Here is a 5,289-nt window from a genome sequence, read left to right on the forward strand (position 1 = left end):
CATATGGAACAATTGAAAACCCAAATAACACTGAGGTTTTTTTAGTGATTCTCATTTTGTATTAACACTTTGATTCTAGAAAGTAATCTACGGATTTTAACTTTCTTCCCTCCCTTTGGATAAAGCTCAAAAAACCCTGCCTCTAACTCCCAAGACACTTAACTCTTAGGTCTGGACAATTGTTCTTAGATAGTGGATTACTTAATTGTATTTTGAACGCATAAAACATGCATATAGAAATCTCACATTTTGATCTCATGAGAAAACAGCCTTTACTCCACTCTCAGATTTATTTCCTGAAATGCATTTTTAAAGAGAATATGTTTTCATTTTTAGATGAAAGGCTTGTAGGAAACTATTTTCATAACCTGGCTCCTCCTCCTGCACCTCAACACCTAAAACACAAATTTCAAAACGCATTTAAAAGAAACAATACAAAAACCAAACACTGGGAATGCTCAGATGCAGAACATTTTACAAAACCCAGAATATAACTCTGCTGTCTGAGGGAGGGGCTCTCTGAATAAATTAACAAACAAACCCAAAAGAGCATCCAGGAGTATCGGATGGGAGTGTCCCTGGCTGCTACTCCATGGACAAGGAGCATGGAATGGCTTCCTAAGCCTGCTGGCGAATGCGTGGGGGAAAGTTTCCTTGCCAGTCTGAGTACAAAAGTTGGCATCACCCTGCTTGGGCCTGTCTTTTTTGTCTTTTCCCCACAGCAGAACAAAATCAACCCCTCCTCCACGGCTGATAAATACTGTACAAACTGATCCACAGAGTGGCATCTGTTCAGTCTGCACTCCTTCCTAGGTGGGTGGACCTTGTCCCGTAGTATGCGTGTACTCCCAGGGGCTGATCCTCATGGACCCGGCCCAAGGGACAGGGGGGTGCTAGATGTGAGTCAGTGGCACTGTGTTATTCATGCAGCAGCTGCCAGGTTGCTGCCCTAGCCCAACAACAGGTGCACCCTGATCTTCTTCCACAGTCCCAGGCGAGGGGTGCTCACAACGGCCCTAGGTGGGCAGGCTTCCAGTAGGATCCTACTTCACCAGAGGGACCAGCATGCCTGATTAAGTGGCTGCAGCCTGAATTAATTATTAATTATTTAATTGTTTAATGGAGCAGTATTTTTGCCAGTTGTGAGGCTTGAACTCTGAGCCTGGGCACTGTCCCTAAGCTCTTCAGCTCAAGACCAGTGCTCTACCACTTGAGCCATAATGCCACTTCCAGCTTTATCTGCTTATGTAGTGCTGAGGAATTGAACCCAGGGCCTCATGCATGCAAAGCGAGCACTCTACCACTGAGCCACCTTCTCAGCCCTGGAGCAGTTTTAAAGAAAATGATTCACATTACTGTATGATATTATTGGAGAGTAACTTTTCTTCCATATGTGCCCAAAGCACAATGAAATGTAAACAGATTTGAACTCACGGTTGGAAGAGTATCCTACATACCACTATAAGTATTGTGACATTTGTCCAAATTGACAGAACAGCTTTCTAGGACCTCTAACCTGCTATTTCATAGACCTTTTGTAGCCACCTTATTTCCCCATACAGGCATGGCCTGGCTTCCTTGCCGCTCCCTGTGCATTTAACAGTTCAGTAATATGCAGTAGGCTCTCTTGTACAGCACCCTGTCACTCTGTTATCCCCCCACAGAACACGTATGCACAATGCTTCAGATTGTAGGCTTAAAAAACATAATTAGGATTCATGAATACTAGATTATATAAAAAACACTAACATTTTAATAAAGTTAGAAAAATAGAATGAGCATTTTATAACCATCAGGACAAAAAAAATACAGGTTTTCCCAGGAATGGGGGAAGGAATCTCTAAATCTAGATTGGCTTCTAAGTTGCCTTCAGAAAAAATTCTGCCTCAGAGTCCTAAAAGGGATTTACTTCCTCATTAAAGACAGGGTTTTCTTCCTGAGTCCAAGGAGGGACAGATTCTAATTTCTCAATTGGAAACTGGATCCCCTTCAGGAGGACAGATTGGTCAGGATATTCTGTGAAGAAAGATTCCCTTTCCTCAACTGAATCTAGATTTTGGACCTCACTTATTGGTTTTCCTGAAGATACACTGGGGTCATTTTCCATTAGCATACATTTACACTGCATACCAAGACATGTCTTTTTTACTTGTTTGGAGCTAATCTAGGTGGATTATCAACATCAATGGAAGATATTCTGGATCATCTTCTTCCTTGGCAGTAAGTGCAGCTACTCCTGCTTCACATGTGGGGTTCAGAACCAGTGGGATGTCCACAGGACTCAAAACCTGCTTGGGCCTTTCTATATATTAAAAAAACACCCTCTATGTTCACATGCCTTCTGGAGATCAGTAATGTTTTCTGATCTCCATGAGTCATCATAAACGACATCACTGATGGGTTCTTTATCTGGAGAACTGCAGGAGCTGCTCTACTGTGATACAAACCTGAGAATGGAAATAGGTACAGGAGTCTTAGAACTCAAGAAGTTAAGGTGTGACAAACTTTCATGAGAATCTAATGGGGGAAGCTGTAGAACTTGAGTTTGGACTGAACACTGATGAGAAGTTAGCATGTTTCTAATGAGTGGCTACTTCCACGTTCCTTCAAAGGAGAACAGATATTACCTGGCAAAGAATATCCATAAAAGGATATTTTGCCAAGCTGGGGAGTACTAAGGGCTCTATGCCCATCCTGCCCATGCCTAAAGACCCAAGTTCCATCCATATTCACCAGCTCTGAGGTTTCTAAACAAGGACTTCTTCCATTTTTTCTTGGTCTCATGGGCCATGCGTTCTTCTAGCTGGTCCAGAAGAATATGTAAGCAGAAGAGCAAGTCTAAAGAGGGCATCTTGAGCTTGACATACTGTGTAAGTTCTTTCAGGGTGTCATGGTTCTTGTTCTCATAGAAATCATCAAGGTAGAAGTCCATCCACATAGGGAAGATGGAACAAACTAGGCTATGGGCAGATTGGTGACAAGGAAAATGAGAGCCTTTCCTCCCCATCCTGAGCTTTGTACTATAGCCTCTTTCTGGCGGGACTTGCATGTTGTAGGAAGAGACTCCTGCAAGCAGGATGCTCCTCACAACCCACTTCTAGAAATTTCTCAAATATAATCATCTAAAATTCTCCCTATGTTAGGAGGAGAAGGTTGTTTCCCCTCTTGATCTGACTTGCTATACATACCCCCCTCGTCATCCATGAGAGTCCAAAACCACAACCACACCCACACTGTGTAATCTGCTATCCACTGAAGTGCCAAGCCTCAACCCCCTGGTGAAAATCACAACTGGTGTGCAAAGAAGGAAGTTGACTTTGATTCAGACACCTCAAAGATACCCAGTTTTCAAAGACAGAACTTCTCTTTGTGTCAACGTCCACTTACTTCTTCATCTTGTTCATCTTCCTCCCAGTTACGGTAGAAGGATCTGTACCAATGGGAGGAGAGAAGGAAGTTAACTCTATGCTTCTCCTTTTCTGAACTAACAGGACAGACATGGGACTGGTTAAGTCACATATGGTAATGTAAACATAACAGACAAAAAGTAGAGATATGTCTACACAATTTCATGGAAATTCTGTGAGGATGCTTATCAGCATTTGTCCAAATAAATGTCCCATGGCTCATGCCTCTAATCCTACTAATCAGGAGGGTGAGATCTAAGGATCACAGTTTGAACCCAGTCTAGTTTGTAAAATTCTAAAGACACATCTTCAATTAACCAGCCAAAGGCCAGACCTGGTATTGGAGCTTAAATGGTAGAGTGATATGAACAGAACAGCACTCAGGCCCCAAGTTCAAGTTCCATTCTTTCTTCCATCTATATTCCTTCAAAGGCCTCCAAGATAGTGATTTCCTAGGTGAGGGTGGATGTTGGGTGACACTGGCTCATTCCTTTAATCCTAGTCTCTCAGCAAGCAAACTGTTAAGGCTCCACTAGCTTCTGAGGAAAATGAAATGTTCTGGCAGGCCACTCGTAAGGAGTTATCCAGGGAGTGCACTTCTTTGTCTCAAGCCAAGCTCCTGTCTCAAGCCAAGCTCCTGTGATAAAACCCCATTGAAACAGTCTCAGAGAGGTACCAAGTATTCCAATAATCTGCCAGGGGGTCTCATCAGTCCTGGATTTGAATGAGGAACACTCACTTTTTAAACAATATCCAGCAACTGCTCCATTGTCTCCCACTCTCTATAGTGGCGGTGGAAGTTTCCAACATAGAAGAGATCACCTTTCTGGTAGGCAGGGATCAGGTCCATTACCAGTATTTCCAACAAGCCTGAGTCCAAGCTCCATATATTATAAGGCACATTCAGGATTTGAGCAGACTCATTGTCACACTAAGGTGGTAAAAAGAATGAATCTTTGAAACATGGAAATGGGAGTACACTTCAAAATGAGTAATAGAGTAATAGGATTGAAAAGTACACAGTAAATATTTTATCAATATACCCATATAAAAACACAAGAAGAAGCCTGTACTGTGGGCTAGAATGAGATTAAATAGGTTTCCTGTCATAGTTACACCTGACCTGAGTTGACTTGTGATTCCCTTTATTTCTTCTTATAAAAAGGCCTGAGACATTGGATTCGTGGTTTGGCACTGATCCAATGTCTGCAGTATCGAGTGAGGCACTCACCCCTCTCATGCCTGGGACCTGATTCTCTTGAACTTTGAAAGCAATACAGGAATGTCTTTCTTGTTTCTGAGCCACAGGCCAAGTGAGCTGGCTAGAGCTGACTGTAAGTTACAGTTGCCTGGGTCTCAGAGTTCCATATTCTATTCCATTGTGAGGGAAGTAGTGTCATCTCTCAGAGCCCAATGATCTAAGCTGCTTACTCACATAAGACCATCCCAAAGAAAAACGGGAGGCTGAAATTTCCCCTCCCACATCACTCTATACAAATGTGGACATTGTCAAATCCCAACATCCTCAGGTAGGCCTAGGAACCAGCATGGTCTCAGCCTCAAGGAAGCTTTCCTAGGTGAGATCCATGCCTTATTCCTTATTTTTCACTATTCCTCTTGTTCTGCAAAAATCATTTTGCCTCTTAGGGCCCTCTCAGCCTGCCATGTGCTTTTTGCATCTACTTCCTAGGACACTGTTTGGTTCATGTTTCCTAATCTTTTGTTTGCTCTTGAAGCCCCTGTGTGCTGTAATCTGCCCAAAAGACAAATACTTAGAGGTGGGAACAATCATAAAAATATTGAAAAAAATTTACACATATAGTCAGACATTTTTACACGTGTACATTTTTTTAAGATAAAAGACTATTTTTGATATTTTTGT

The 5,289-nt window shown here is 42.4% G+C and overlaps 1 long non-coding RNA gene across 1 annotated transcript; it reads right to left on the minus strand.

The window, feature by feature from the left end:
* Positions 1 to 1,801: 1,801 nt before the first annotated feature.
* Positions 1,802 to 4,740, minus strand: LOC138808621 (uncharacterized). Its single transcript, XR_011366532.1, has 4 exons — positions 4,639 to 4,740; positions 4,147 to 4,338; positions 3,388 to 3,430; positions 1,802 to 2,447 (listed from the first exon to the last, which is right to left on the minus strand). It is a non-coding gene; the product is annotated as an uncharacterized lncRNA (long non-coding RNA).
* Positions 4,741 to 5,289: the final 549 nt, after the last annotated feature.

Source organism: Dipodomys merriami, unplaced genomic scaffold, assembly GCF_024711535.1.
Source record: "Dipodomys merriami isolate MVZ:Mamm:240054 unplaced genomic scaffold, mDipMer1.0.p SCAF_46, whole genome shotgun sequence".
NCBI classification, from domain to species: Eukaryota; Metazoa; Chordata; class Mammalia; order Rodentia; family Heteromyidae; genus Dipodomys; species Dipodomys merriami.